At 54.7% G+C, this 14,467-nt stretch overlaps 1 protein-coding gene across 3 annotated transcripts in view; it reads right to left on the minus strand.

Annotated features, from left to right (window-relative positions):
- IQSEC2 (IQ motif and Sec7 domain ArfGEF 2) overlaps nucleotides 1-14,467 on the minus strand; it is a 559,465-nt gene that overhangs the window by 93,220 nt on the left and 451,778 nt on the right. The gene's annotated exons all lie outside the window — the stretch shown is intronic.

The following is a 14,467-nucleotide window of genomic DNA, read 5'->3' on the forward strand; positions in this document are numbered from 1 at the left end:
AAGGATCAGGTCGAAACAGTTCGTCTGTAAGGGGCAAATCCTTCGGTGCCGATGGTGTCGGAGCCGTGGGTTTTTTCAGTGTTGATACGGCACTGGTTCTTGGTTTCGAACCGTGGGGCTTAGCAGTGTCTTTTGACTTCCTCGGTTCCGAGGTGGCTTTCGGCTTCGAGGTCTGGGAGCCGAGGCTTTTTGGCTTCTTGCTCGGGCCCGAGGGTGTTATCGGTGCCGAGGAGCCGGTGCTAGTCTTCGGCGCCGAGAGCTTCGGTGTCAAGCTCGGCGTGGACGAGGAAAGGGTCGTTTCCTTTTTCGGTGTCGGTGCCGATGAGGTTTTCTTGGCACCGCGGGTAGGCTGGCTCGAGCCCGAGCTGCCTGAAGGCTTGATGGGCTTCTTAACTGGGCCCGAAAGCGAGGTATGGGAAGCAGTCTTTTGGTGCATACCTAGGCCTGAAGGCGAAGGCGTGACCGAAGCCTTTTTCAATGGCGTGGAGGGAGGTTTAGGGTCGGGGTCGACATCTGTACTTACGCCCCTCTGTGCCGGAGTGATGTCCTCGACGTCGGAGTCGTCAGCTTCAGAGGCGCTGACGAGGCATTCTTCAGTGTGCTGTTCCGGGACATCGACGCCTTCTTCAAAGATGTCGCCCGGGATCGAAGTCGACGAGTGAGCCATTGTTCCCCCTGCTCGTCCGTCCCAGATCGTCTTCTTCGATCGGAAGGAGGCACAACCTGGACAGTCCCTTGCCTCGTGTTCTGGGGAGAGGCAGAGGTTGCACACCTCATGGAGATCGTTGTGGGGAATCTTCGACCCACATCGAGGACACTTCTTAAATGGAGTCCTTTCCATCAGCCAGGACCGAAGCCCAGGTAGGCCCGAAGGCCTTCGTCGACGACCGGAATCGAAGACTTAGATTGTTGAGAGTTGCATCGAGTGTTGGAGAACGCGTATGAGACAATATCGCGGAAGGGGGGAGGATTGCACGCCGAACAGGAAAACTGGAACGGTTCCGAACTGGAGTGCGAAGAACACATCCGAGCCCGATGGCGGAAAAAAATCAATCTGAGGATGGAGACGAAGCCCATGCGCAATATGATCCAAAGGAGGAGTCACATACCTCATGACTTCCAAAGACTTTCCAAGAGAAAAAAAGCTGCAACATCCGGGCCCAACACCAGATGGCGATCTATGCACAGTGTGTAATCTGCAGCTCATATGCCTCGAACAAAATACTACGATCAGATTAGCTGAAAGAGCTTTTTTTTCCTTCCAGCCATTTCAGTGCCACAGATCGAAATACAGATACATGGTACACCAATGATCAGATGTGGCTGGCTGCTCCATTAGATGACACGGGGATTCAGTACTCGCGTCCTGAAACTAAAATAGAAAGGGCTAATACGGGGGCACAGAGATCACATTTTGACCCAAGCCCATGTTGGCGGCAGATGGTGGGAGATTAGGAGTCTTAAACTGACCCTCACTAAAGATACATTTGAACGATTCAGGGCTCCTCTGCTGATTCTGGTGTGACTCCCCACGGTACAACAGAACCAGTGCTGTGAACCATGAAGATTTGTCAATCATAGATACATCTATATCTATACACACACATATACATACATATATATATGTACATACATGTATATGTACTACCCAGGAGCAACTGCCACTGGATACGGTCAGGTCTGCGTCTGATAGAAAGTGCCTTTTTAAGCTTGCTAATAACTTTGGGACCGTTGGACGACTCTTCACAAAACTTTCTAAACAAGTGCTCTAATTTGCCTAGTTTCTTCATGCAAAGTTTCGGGGTGATTTATCAAGGGAGAACGGAGAAAAAGGGGAAGTTCAAATACGCAAAATCCCCCTGCATTTTCCACAGACTTGCTTGGACCAGAATGCCACAAAAAACTCTGAACGGAATTACAACCAATTGGGCAGGACGTTAGATCTTGGTCCATAAAGCGTGCTTTGTGTGTTTGGTGTAAACCTGTTTTGCAGTTTTAGAGAAGATAAGGCTATATCTGTGCATCTGGATGGTTGGGTTAGAGGGTCCAGTGAACTCAACATTAAAAAACAGAGCATTCTGATTGGCCGAGGTGGCGTTTTTCCCGTGGGCCTCCTTGCTCCTGTTGGAGTGAGCACTGTGATTGACATGAAAGGAAGTGTTGTGGCGGCCACAGCAGGACCCAGGGCCTAAGGCCCCTGTCCTGGACAAGTTACAAAAACAAAAAGATTCTAAGGGTACAGGGTAGTGATCGCCTCTCTAGCCCTTGTGGGGGCGGGGAAATGGGGGGCATTGGGACCTACACTGGGGCCAAAATATGACAAACAAATATGTTTTCTGCAGTGATCCCGCTGTAGTCTGGCAAAATTGCAACAAAAAAAAGAAGCAAGCCGCCATTTTGAATTTAATAGAAATGACGCCCTGGTGGTTCAGTGCTCGGGACTGAAAATATATTATTAATTGGGGAGGGGGCGTGCATGGCCCCGGGGACACCATCCCCTGGGGCCTGCTAAGTAAAATTAAGGGACCGGGGGGAGCGCCCCCCACCTAGGCAAGCCTGTTAAGGCCCCGGGGACCCCACCCCCCCAGGGCCAATATTTTTAAAAAAGAGGAGGGGGTGTGCCGTTTTTGGTTTTGGTCCAGGGGACCCCATCCTCAGGGCCTGCAAAATAATAGAACGGGGTGGGGGACTTGCGGCCTCCTCCCAGAGCCTGTTAAAGCTGCTGAAACCCAATCCCCCAGAGCCAATAGTCAGAAAGAAAAGGGGGAGAGGCACACAGCCACCCCTCCTGGAGCTTGTGAGCAGTAAATGATGCAAGTGCACTGCACATAAGTGATTTGAGACCTGTGATCAGATCCACATGAGTCCGGGGGCGGGGAGCATGTGAATCTGTAGCACTACACACCATGAACAGATGCTTACTGGGTAACATTTCCCGCTGGAGGCATGTGTGGCTGTAGACTCACATGCTCTGCATAGACTGTAAAGCAGTCCCTCTCCCAAAGCGGTGGGTCGCCTGTGGCAAATGCAGATGTCTGGAGTAAGGTTCTTAGAACTGTCTGGCCAGTAAACGACTCATGGCACAGTAGTGCTTAGTAAATGTGTTGAGGTTGACCATGTAACCGCCTTGCCGATGTCGGCTGAAGGAATGTTCCCCAAAAAGGACAGCTTCTTTCTAGTAGCAATGGGGAATTTTTTTTTGGCTTTTAGATAACAAGTCTGTAAACTATCTATCTGGCAATCCCTGCTTTGGAAATTATGGGGCAGATTTACAAGGACTGGCGCATCCCTGCATATCAGCAGGGATGTGCCAAGTAAGATGCGTCACGCAAGTTTACCCATGCGCCACCACAGATGCATTTACAATGCGGCGCATCGTGGCGCAAGTATAAACAGATGCGTGAGGCATCTGATGGCGTAAGGGCGGTGCATTGCTGGAGTTGTGTCGCAAGCGCGACGCAACTCCAGCAATACTCAGGGGCTGCCCATACCTAACATGCTGCGTCACGCCTTACGCCTGCTTCAGGCAGGCGCAGGATTTTGACGCAGCAGCGTCGGAAAAGTGACTCAGTGAAATCTTGTAGATTTCACTGCGTCATTTTTCCAAGGCTTTTTCTGACGGAACGCCCACCCTGCATACATTAAACCTGACGCAGGTTTAATGTAGCGCAGGGATTTACAACGTGACGCGTCTCCCTAGATGCGTCACGTTGTAAATAAGGCGCAACATGGCGCATGGTTTACGCCGTCGCTGCGTCACAGAAGTGACGCAACGGCCTCGTAAATGTGTCGCAAGGAGCTTGTAAATCTGCCCCAGAGTCTTTTGTGAGGCTTTGCAAAGGCTATTCACAATTGCACAATTTTGCAAAAAGGTTTGGTTCTGTCCGTGTGATACGTAGCAGGCTTGTCGTCTGGGGCATGGAGCGCTCGCCCCGGTATTGAGACTGGCTGGGGAAAGAAGACTGGGATTGGGAAGTCTGATAAAGGGGGAAAGGGGAAACCACCTTTGGAAGGAACTTAAGGTTTGCCCTGAGTACTACCCTGTCCATGTAAACGTGCAAGAGTGAGGGCTCGCAACTCACCCATGCAGTGTAAAGAAGTTCATGCCACTATGAAGGCTCCCCCCCAGCAGAGGTACTGGAAAGGGCAAGAGCGCAAGGGATCGAATGTGGGACCCGTGAGTCTAGTAAATACAATACTGAGGTTCCACACTGGTGCAGGAGGAAGCGCAGGAGGGATGACCCTTCCGAGGCACTCCATGAATGCTTTATGACCGGGATGCAAAAGAGGGAGAAATGCTTCTGGTTTTGCATGTACCAATTATGACCACTATCGAGTGATAGGCTAAGCATGACTTCTGAAAGGGTAGACGATGATGCCTTGGAGGTGTTAGCGGATCTGACTTCTTGGCAATGCAGTAGTGGATTAAACTTTTCCACTTTGCTGCAGAACATGCGTGTAATACGTCTACGAGATGCACACAGGATCTTCATGCTTTCCTGTAGGAGGCCCGGGTATCCGAATCCTAGGATCTCAGGTGCCAGACCCTAGGTTTAGTTGCTCGCAATCTGGGTACCTGATCTGGCCTTGGTGTTGAGAAAGTGCCATCTTTCTTGCATGGTATGCCCCCACTTTTTGCTGAATTGCTGAATGTACTTTGACTGAGTGTGCCCTGGGCTCCTGCCAATCAGGTGCCCAGGGCCTATGTTCCTTCCCTAAAAACTGTGCTAAAACCCAAATTGGCAAACCCTGGCCACATGTCAGCCCCTGGTAAATGGTACCCTAGGTACCCAGGGCCTTGTGACCAGGGAAGGCGTCTAAGGGCTGCAGCACTTATTGTGCCCCCCTTAGAGGCCCTGTACCCTGACACAAACACACTGCCCTTGTAGGCTGAGTGTCTGGGTATAGGACAAAACAGAGAGTTGACATGGCACACATCCCTGTGTACCATTCCCACAACATACACTGCCCTGGCATACATCAGCCACCCCTCTAGCTGGGTGCCCTATGCCAGTGGTGTGGGTACAGGAGCATGAGCCCTGTGCCCCTACAGTGCCCAGGTCCATTCCTGGGCACTGTAAGTGCAGTGCTGCCATTTAAGAGTATATGGTGCTGGGAGATCGTCAAACACGAACTCCACAGCACCATGATGGCTCCACTGAAGACTGAGAAGTTTGGTATCAAACTTCTCAGCACATTAAACCCGCACTGATGCCAGTGCAGGATTTAATGTACAATGCACGACAGAGGGCATCTTAGAGATGCCCCCTGAACCTAACCTACAATCCACGTCTGGTCTGAGGGGCTGCTTAGGCTGCCACACAGCAGACATGTTGCTCGACCCCTGGGTAGAGAGCCATCCGCTCTCCTGGGCCTGCAACAATGCACATCCTGGGCGAGGTGCTAGGTCTCCTCCCCCAGGATGGGCAGGGGGAGCTTCAAAGGCATGCCGCCTTTGTGAGCTTCTCCAGGCCACTTGCTGTACTCAGCAACTGGCCCCTACCGGTTCTAAACCCCCACTCTGGCGGGAAGAATGGCCGGAAACCCCAAGGAAGGACAGGGGGTGTGCCAGCCTCTGCCAACCCCACCCCTCAGGTGGGGGAAGGAGAGGTGAAGCACATCTCCGGGCTCTCGCCATCTTGAAGATGGGGAGCCCTGCCCAATCAGGATTAGGCTACTGCCCCCCTCCCACAGGAGAGAGGCAGGATAGGGGGTGTACCCACCCCAGGACAGGGACCCAGTGGTCCCTGCCCTTTACCTAACTGTAACGCCCCTAAATTTAGTATTTAGGGGCACCCTGAACCTTCCTACCTTAGATCCAGATTCTGAAACAGCAAAGAAGATCAAGAAGAAAGAAGACCTGCCGTGCAGCTGCTAAAAAGTGGAAGACACCAACTGCTTTGGCCCCAGCCCTACCGGCCTGTCGACCCTCGAACCTGCTCCTGCTAAATCCCGGCATCTCCCGTGGCCAGCAACCTCACAAACCCCGGAGGACCTGGTTACCTTGTGACTCTGAGCATCTGGGACTCTCACGAGTAGTGGCACTGCTCAAAGCAAGTAACTGACCCCTGGCATCAGCCCAGAACCGCGAACCCTGCACACTCTGCACCCGTCAAGCCTGGCCTGTGCTGGAGTGGACAAAGACCCCGAGGACATCCCCCCGGCGACTGTGACCCCGAATCCGGCACCCAAGGACCCACCTCGACGCTCCTGACGATGCCTGCAGCCTCAGAACCAGGGACCCCACCAACCGCGATCAACAGAGGGTAAGATTTCCCAACACCAAAAGGTACCCCTGCACCTGGCGCCCAGTGGACCCCTGTGCCCAACTCCTGGGTACCTACCTATCTTCCAGCTACCCAACTTACCTCTTGAAGTGGTGGTCGCACCTGAAGAATCTTCGTCCCCGAGCTTGCAGCCTTTGTTCGTTCTTGAGCTTCTCCATTGAAATCCATTGAGTGCCCGAAGGCTCAAAAGCACCCTGCACCCAGCCGCCCGAGTGGCCCTGGCAGTGCAACCTCTACTCCTACCTACTTCCCCATTTGCCCTGAGCAAGTGACCAGGAGCCCAACTCCCACAGCCGCGCGGCCTGCTAGTCAGCAGCCACCAACCAAGGCCCCCCTGCCTCCCATAGTTAACATTGGGCCTAACTCACTCTGCACCCGTCTGCCCCTGTGCCGCTGAGGGTGTAACAACTGTACTTACCTGACCCTGGGAGACCCCTGAGTCTATGCCCAGAACCTTAACTCTGCCAGCCGAGTACTTACCCAAAAGCCGATAACTCACTTTTCTCCATAGGGTAACATTGACTGGCTCCTCTTGAAATTTTTTCTTTTTAAGTGTGGAGTTTCTAAACTTTAAAATATTCACCTAAAATCAACCGAGTAACGAAAACGGAAATACTCACGTGCAATTAGGAGAGATCCCAGTGGTAGATCTTGGTGCCCAGCACTTACCCTGAAAAGTAATTACAAGCATACTTACAGCTAACTCAAGTTTCTTCCATAGGAAATCATTGACTGTTTTTCTGTGAAATTTCTTCTAAGTGTCGATTTTTGCAAACTACAAATATTCTTTAAAAATCGCACCAACTGTGAAAACGTAATTACTTACCTGTTTTAGATAGAGGTCCCAGTACTGAGCCAAGGAGCCCAGCACTGGATTACAAAAGTAACAAGAACATACTTTACCTGTAACTTGAACTTTCTCCCATAGGGAACCATTGACTGTTTTTCTATGAAATTTCTTCTAAGTGTCGATTTTACAAACTTATAAATATTCCTTCAAAATCGCCTGTATAACTTAAACGCATTCTCTCAGTTGCTTACAGGTGGTACACTAGTGCTGGATCCAGGATCCAACACTGAACCCGAGAAAGTAACCATAACCCCACTGTTGGACCCGGCCTCGTGGCGTGGTCTTAACCCTCTTGGTTTGTGCTCGTCCCCCCGCACCGGCCTACACGGGCCGCCGCCCTTTCAGGCCACCAGGGACCTCTCCTCCCTTCGAGGTCCCCCTTGGATTGTATTCCTTTGCTTACACCCGCCTCAGCGGCCCCCTTTTCCAGGCCGCACATGAACCCCTCATCTCTTCGGGGTTCCCCCCATGCTTGCTCCACGCACCAGCCCACGCAACCCGGCTCCCCCCGGCCGCGGCCCCAGCGAAGCCCCGACATCGAGGCACCAAGATCTGGCCAGGGGGCACCACGTGGCCACTTCACCTCTCCCGGAGGAGGAGAGTTTCGATGGGACCCCCACCGTCCCCCCACACCTAGGTGCGATTGTCCTCCGGCCTCCCCGGGCCTGGCGCCTCTCCCGCTGGGCGTCTGGCCTCTCCCAGCCCGGCCTCTCCGCCCCCCCCAGGCGCGAGGGTCCAGACATCAAAGAGCTCCAGACCTATATCTGGGGCAACCCAGCAAGGGGACGGCAGTTGTATCCCGGAGTCAAGAGCCCTGCTGATGGAATGGCGGCTGACCCTACGGAGAAGAACTCTTGCTTGACCCTATACCACGAGCCCAGCTGACTGCGTCGCGGCTCCACCTTATTGAGACAAGGAAACCTCACGGAACATCGGGGCCCTGCTGACGCCGTCGCGGCCCAACCTCGCTGAAGCCTCCCCCAGAGCCCTGCTGACGTCGTCGTGGCTCGAGCTGAACTGAAACCACCTGAAGAGCCCTGCTGACCTAGTCGCGGCTCAAGCTCCACGAACTGATCACCAGAGCCCTGCTGACGCCGTCGCGGCTCGACCACTCCGGGACACGGAGTCCCTCCAGCTTGAGGAACAAGAACTGGGCCTAAGGTACCCTCGTACCCCGCCCCTACCAAAGACTGTCCCGCTACCCCGTCCCTACCAAAGACTTTGAGACTCTTGCGGATCCCTTGATCCCCCCCTTGTATATATCGATAACCGTAACCTCCTAAATGCTGATAAAGAATTGCTCATCGTGATAAACAGCCTCGAGTCCTGTGTGGTGGTGTTACTGTGCTGGTACGGTATAGGAGAAGGACCTCTCCTAGGAGGCTTCTCAGCAGCGCTCGGCTACTTCGTACAGTGTGGGGGCCCCCCTCGGTGGTCTCTCCGACTCCCCCGGGGTCCGCCTTCCAACACCCACTTACCTGCTAAGTGAATTTCCTCCCATAGGATAACATTGGTAATTTGATTAGAAAAAGTTTCTGTCAACTTTTAAAATACCAAAATATTGCTTAAAAATCACAACAGTAACTAAAACGTATTTACTCACTTGTTTCCAAGAACTGTCCCAGGGCTGAATCTAGGATCCAGTCCTGGAGTTAGAAAAGTAATCTGAGCCAGAAGTGAGAGCCGTAGAGAGCGAGTGCCCCTGCTTCTGACGGTGGTACACAGACTGTCTGAGCCAGAAGTGAGAGCCGTAGAGAGCGAGTGCCCCTGCTTCTGACGGTGGTACAAAGACTGTCTGAGCCAGAAGTGAGTGCCGTAGAGAGCGAGTGCCCCTGCTTCTGATGTTCGTACACAGACTGTCTGAGCCAGAAGTGAGAGCCGTAGAGAGCGAGTGCCCTGCTTCTGGCGGTGGTACACAGACTGTCTGAGCCAGAAGTGAGAGCCGTAGAGAGCGAGTGCCCCTGCTTCTGACGGTGGTACACAGACTGTCTGAGCCAGAAGTGAGTGCCGTAGAGAGCGAGTGCCCTGCTCCTAACGGTGGTACACAGACTGTCTGAGCCAGAAGTGAGAGCCGTAGAGAGCGAGTGCCCTGCTTCTGGCGGTGGTACACAGACTGTCTGAGCCAGAAGTGAGTGCCGTAGAGAGCGAGTGCCCTGCTCCTAACGGTGGTACACAGACTGTCTGAGCCAGAAGTGAGTGCCGTAGAGAGCGAGTGCCCCTGCTTCTGACGGTGGTACACAGACTGTCTGAGCCAGAAGTGAGTGCCGTAGAGAGCGAGTGCCCCTGCTTCTGATGTTCGTACACAGACTGTCTGAGCCAGAAGTGAGAGCCGCAGAGAGCGAGTGCCCTGCTTCTGGCGGTGGTACACAGACTGTCTGAGCCAGAAGTGAGTGCCGTAGAGAGCGAGTGCCCCTGCTTCTGGCGGTGGTACACAGACTGTCTGAGCCAGAAGTGAGAGCCGTAGAGAGCGAGTGCCCTGCTCCTGACGGTGGTACACAGACTGTCTGAGCCAGAAGTGAGTGCCGTAGAGAGCGAGTGCCCCTGCTTCTGGCGGTGGTACACAGACTGTCTGAGCCAGAAGTGAGAGCCGTAGAGAGCGAGTGCCCTGCTCCTGACGGTGGTACACAGACTGTCTGAGCCAGAAGTGAGAGCCGCAGAGAGCGAGTGCCCCTGCGTCTGACGGTCGTACAAAGACTGTCTGAGCCAGAAGTGAGAGCTGCAGAGAGTGAGTGCCCTGCTTCTGACGGTTGTACACAGACTGTCTGAGCCAGAAGTGAGAGCCGCAGAGAGTGAGTGCCCTGCTTCTGACGGTCGTACATGGCCGTCAGATGGTTTGTCCTATTCAGGACTACTCTGCCTTGAATAAATGTCAGGAAGACTATGACCGGAAGGCAGACGCCACAAACTCAAGATCGTTGATATGGTGGTTCTGCTGTTGTGGAGTCCACACACCCTGCGCTGTGTTGTGGTTGAGGTGAGCCCTCACCCGGCCTGGGGGGTGTCTGTAGTGATGATCGCTTGTAGAATGTGGTCTAGTGAAAGGCCTGCCCTCCAGCAGGTTTTGCTGTTCCACCACTGCAGAAAGCGATGGGCACTGGCCGTCACTAAACTAGATCTTCTATCTGACCATGGTGCAGAGTATAGCCGGCTTGGAATATGATAGTGATACCTGAGGCCAGCTTGTCCAAGAGGTGCATTACGGTTCTTAACTGTGAGTTGACAATGTGGCGTAAAAAGAGGTACAGGCTGGCCAAAGGCTGCAATCCTTTGAGGACTTGGGTAGGCCTCGCCAGCCACTGAATTCAGAATCACTCCTAAGAAGGGTTGGGTCTAGAGGGTCTGACATGGGACTTGGGCAGGTTTATGGTGAAACCATGACTGTGGATTAGTGCGATGGTCGCATTTTGTGCAGTTGGCAGTGCTGGCTGCTTGTACTCTAGTTCAGGCAATCATTGAGATGGGGAAATACATAGATGCTCTGTCTCCTTAAATGAGCAGCTACCACTACGAGGCACTGGGGGAAGACATTAGCCTTCATGTTAGTCTATTTCACCTTCGTGCCAGTATGTATACTTTGTCTCTATGCCAGTCTATGCACCTTATCCCCATGTCAGTCTCTGTACCTCTCCTCTGTGCCGGTCTGTGAACCTCGCCTCTGTGCCGGTCTGTGAACCTCGCCTCTGTGCTGGTCTGTGAACCTTGCCTCTGTGCCAGTCTCTGCACCTCGCCTCTGTGCCAGTCTCTGCACCTCGCCTCTGTGCCAAATTCTGTAGTTTGCCTCTTTATCAGTGTCTGTATCTCACCTCTGTTCCAGTCTGTGTATCTCACCTCTGTGCCAGTCTGTGTACCTCGCCTCTATGCCAGTCTCTGCACCTCGCCTCTGTTCCAGTCTGTGTACTTCACCTCTGTGCCAGTCTCTGCACCTTGCCTCTGTGCCAGTCTCTGCACCTCACCTCTGTGTCAGTCTCTGTCCCTCACCTCTGTGCCAGTCTATGCACCTTGCTTCTGTGCCAGTCTCTGCACCTCACCTCTGTGCTAGTCTGTGTACTTCACCTCTGTGCCAGTCTACGTACTTCACCTCTGTGCCAGTCTCGGCACCTCACCTCTGTGCCAATCTCTACATCTCACCTCTGTGCCAGTTTCTGTCCCTCGCCTCTGTGCCAGTCTCTGCATCTCACCTCTGTGCCAGTCTGTGTACTTCCCCTTTGCGCCAGTTTTGGCACCTCGCCTCTGTGCCAGTCTCTGTACCTCACCTCTGTACAAATCTGTGTACCTCAACTCTGTGCCACTCTGTGTACCTCACCTCAGTAAACACAAGGAGATGATGGACAGAGCGCTGAAAGTGTTCAGACACTCACCCCCAATCACAGATCTGGATTGAATCCATCATCGTTCTTTAGCTCACTTCGCCACCCCAGTTGAGACACAGCTATATGCAAATCAGCCTTGACCCTGTGCCTCATGGGAACAGTCCAGCTGGTTTCGGTTTCGGGCTAACAACCCTCATCAGCCAGCCTAGCTTAAAACCAGTGGCAAAGTGAGCAAGGGACCCACGTGTGGGCATACCCTGCCGACTTAGGGCGAACAAAGCAAACACAAGGAGAGGAGGGACGGAGCTCTGCAACTTTTCAGACACTCACCCCCAGTCACAGATCTGGGTTGAATCCATCATCCTTCTTTAGCTCACTTCGCCACCCCAATTCAGACACAGCTATATGCAAATCAGCCTTGATCCTGTGCCTCATGGGAACAGTCCAGCCCGAACTGCCGAGCCATGTCGTCCCTGGACCAGAAACAAGCATCCTGGGACCGGTTTCGGGCTAACAGCCCTCATCAGCCAGGCTAACTTGAATCCAGTTCGGGCTGGACTGTTCCCATTGGGCGCACGGGGTAGACAACGTTTACCACAAAACTTTTTCCCCGCAGGGAATCACAACGTGGTCACAACGACCGCGTTGTGATTCCGCATACCATCGCTCCGCAAGTCGGAGCGCCGAGGGGCCGGCAGGGGACAGTGAAAGCAGTGACGGCGACAGAAGAGCGCCGAGGGGCCGGCAGAGGACAGTGAAAGAAGTGACTGTGACAGCAGAGCCTCGAGGGGCTGGCAGCGGACAGTGAAAGAAGTGACTGTGACAGCAGAGCGCCGAGGGGCCGGCAGGGGACAGTGAAAGAAGTGACTGTGACAGCAAAGCGCCCAGGGGCCGGCAGGGGACAGTGAAAGAAGTGACTGCGACAGCAGAACGCCCAGGGGCCAGCAGGGGACAGTGAAAGAAGTGACTGTGACAGCAGAGCGCCGAGGGGCCGGCAGCGGACACTGAAAGAAGTGACTGTGACAGCAGAGCGCCCAGGGGCTGGCAGAGGACAGTGAAAGAAGTGACTGTGACAGCAGAGCGCTGAGGGGCTGGTAAGGACAGTGAAAGCAGTGACTGTGACAGCAGAGCGCCGAGGGGCTGGCAGCCGACACTGAAAGCAGAGCACCGAGGGGCTGGCAGGGGACAGTGAAAGCAGTGACTGTGACAGCAGAGCGCCCAGGGGCCGGCAGGGGACAGTGAAAGAAGTGACTGTGACAGCAGAGCACCGAGGGGCTGGCAGGGGACAGTGAAAGAAGTGACTGTGACAGCAGAGCGCCGAGGGGCCGGCAGGGGACAGTGAAAGAAGTGACTGTGACAGCAGAGCGCCGAGGGGCCGGCAGAGGACAGTGAAAGCAGTGACTGTGACAGCAGAGCGCCGAGGGGCCGGCAGGGGACAGTGAAAGCAGTGACGGCGACAGAAGAGCGCCGAGGGGCCGGCAGAGGACAGTGAAAGAAGTGACTGTGACAGCAGGGCCTCGAGGGGCTGGCAGCGGACAGTGAAAGAAGTGACTGTGACAGCAGAGCGCCGAGGGGCCGGCAGGGGACAGTGAAAGAAGTGACTGTGACAGCAAAGCGCCCAGGGGCCGGCAGGGGACAGTGAAAGAAGTGACTGTGACAGCAGAACGCCCAGGGGCCAGCAGGGGACAGTGAAAGCAGTGACTGTGACAGCAGAGCGCCCAGGGGCCGGCAGGGGACAGTGAAAGAAGTGACTGTGACAGCAGAGCGCCCAGGGGCCGGCAGGGGACAGTAAAAGAAGTGACTGTGACAGCAGAGCGCCCAGGGGCCGGCAGGGGACACTGAAAGAAGTGACTGTGACAGCAGAGCGCCGAGGGGCCGGCAGGGAACAGTGAAAGAAGTGACTGTGACAGCAAAGCGCCCAGGGGCCGGCAGGGGACAGTGAAAGCAGTGACTGTGACAGCAGAGCACCGAGGGGCTGGCAGGGGACAGTGAAAGAAGTGACTGTGACAGCAGAGCGCCGAGGGGCCGGCAGGGGACAGTAAAAGAAGTGACTGTGACAGCAGAGCGCCGAGGGGCTGGCAGTGGACACTGAAAGAAGTGACTGTGACAGCAGAGCGCCGAGGGGCTGGCAGTGGACACTGAAAGAAGTGACTGTGACAGAAGAGCACCGAGGGGCTGGTAAGGACAGTGAAAGCAGTGACTGTGACAGCAGAGCGCCGAGTGGCTGGCAGGGGACAGTGAAAGCAGTGACTGTGACAGCAGAGCGCCGAGGGGCTGGCAGTGGACACTGAAAGAAGTGACTGTGACAGCAGAGCGCCGAGGGGCCGGCAGGGGACAGTGAAAGCAGTGACTGTGACAGCAGAGCGCCCGGGGCTGGCAGTGGACACTAAAAGAAGTGACGGCAACAGCAGAGCGCCCAGGGGCTGGCAGAGGACAGTGAAAGCAGTGACGGTGACAGCAGAGCGCTGAGGGGCTGGTAAGGACAGTGAAAGCAGTGACTGTGACAGCAGAGCGGCCGGGGCTGGCAGTGGACACTAAAAGAAGTGACGGCAACAGCAGAGCGCCCAGGGGCTGGCAGAGGACAGTGAAAGCAGTGACGGTGACAGCAGAGCGCCCAGGGGCTGGCAGCGGACACTGAAAGAAGTGACTGTGACAGCAGAGCGCCCAGGGGCTGGCAGAGGACAGTGAAAGCAGTGACTGTGACAGCAGAGCGCCCAGGGGCTGGCAGTGGACAGTGAAAGAAGTGACTGTGACAGCAGAGCGCCGAGGGGCTGGTAAGGACAGTGAGAGCAGTGACGGCGACAGAAGAGCGCCGAGGGGCTGGCAGCGGACAGTGAAAGCAGTGATGGCGACAGAAGAGCGCCGAGGGGCTGGTAAGGACAGTGAAAGAAGTGACTGTGACAGCAGAGCGCCGAGGGGCTGGCAGAGGACAGTGAAAGAAGTGACTGTGACAGCAGAGCGCCGAGGGGCCGGCAGGGGACAGTGAAAGCAGTGACTGTGACAGCAGAGCGCCCAGGGGC

This window comes from Triturus cristatus, chromosome 10 (genome assembly GCF_964204655.1).
Source record: "Triturus cristatus chromosome 10, aTriCri1.1, whole genome shotgun sequence".
Taxonomy (NCBI): domain Eukaryota; kingdom Metazoa; phylum Chordata; class Amphibia; order Caudata; family Salamandridae; genus Triturus; species Triturus cristatus.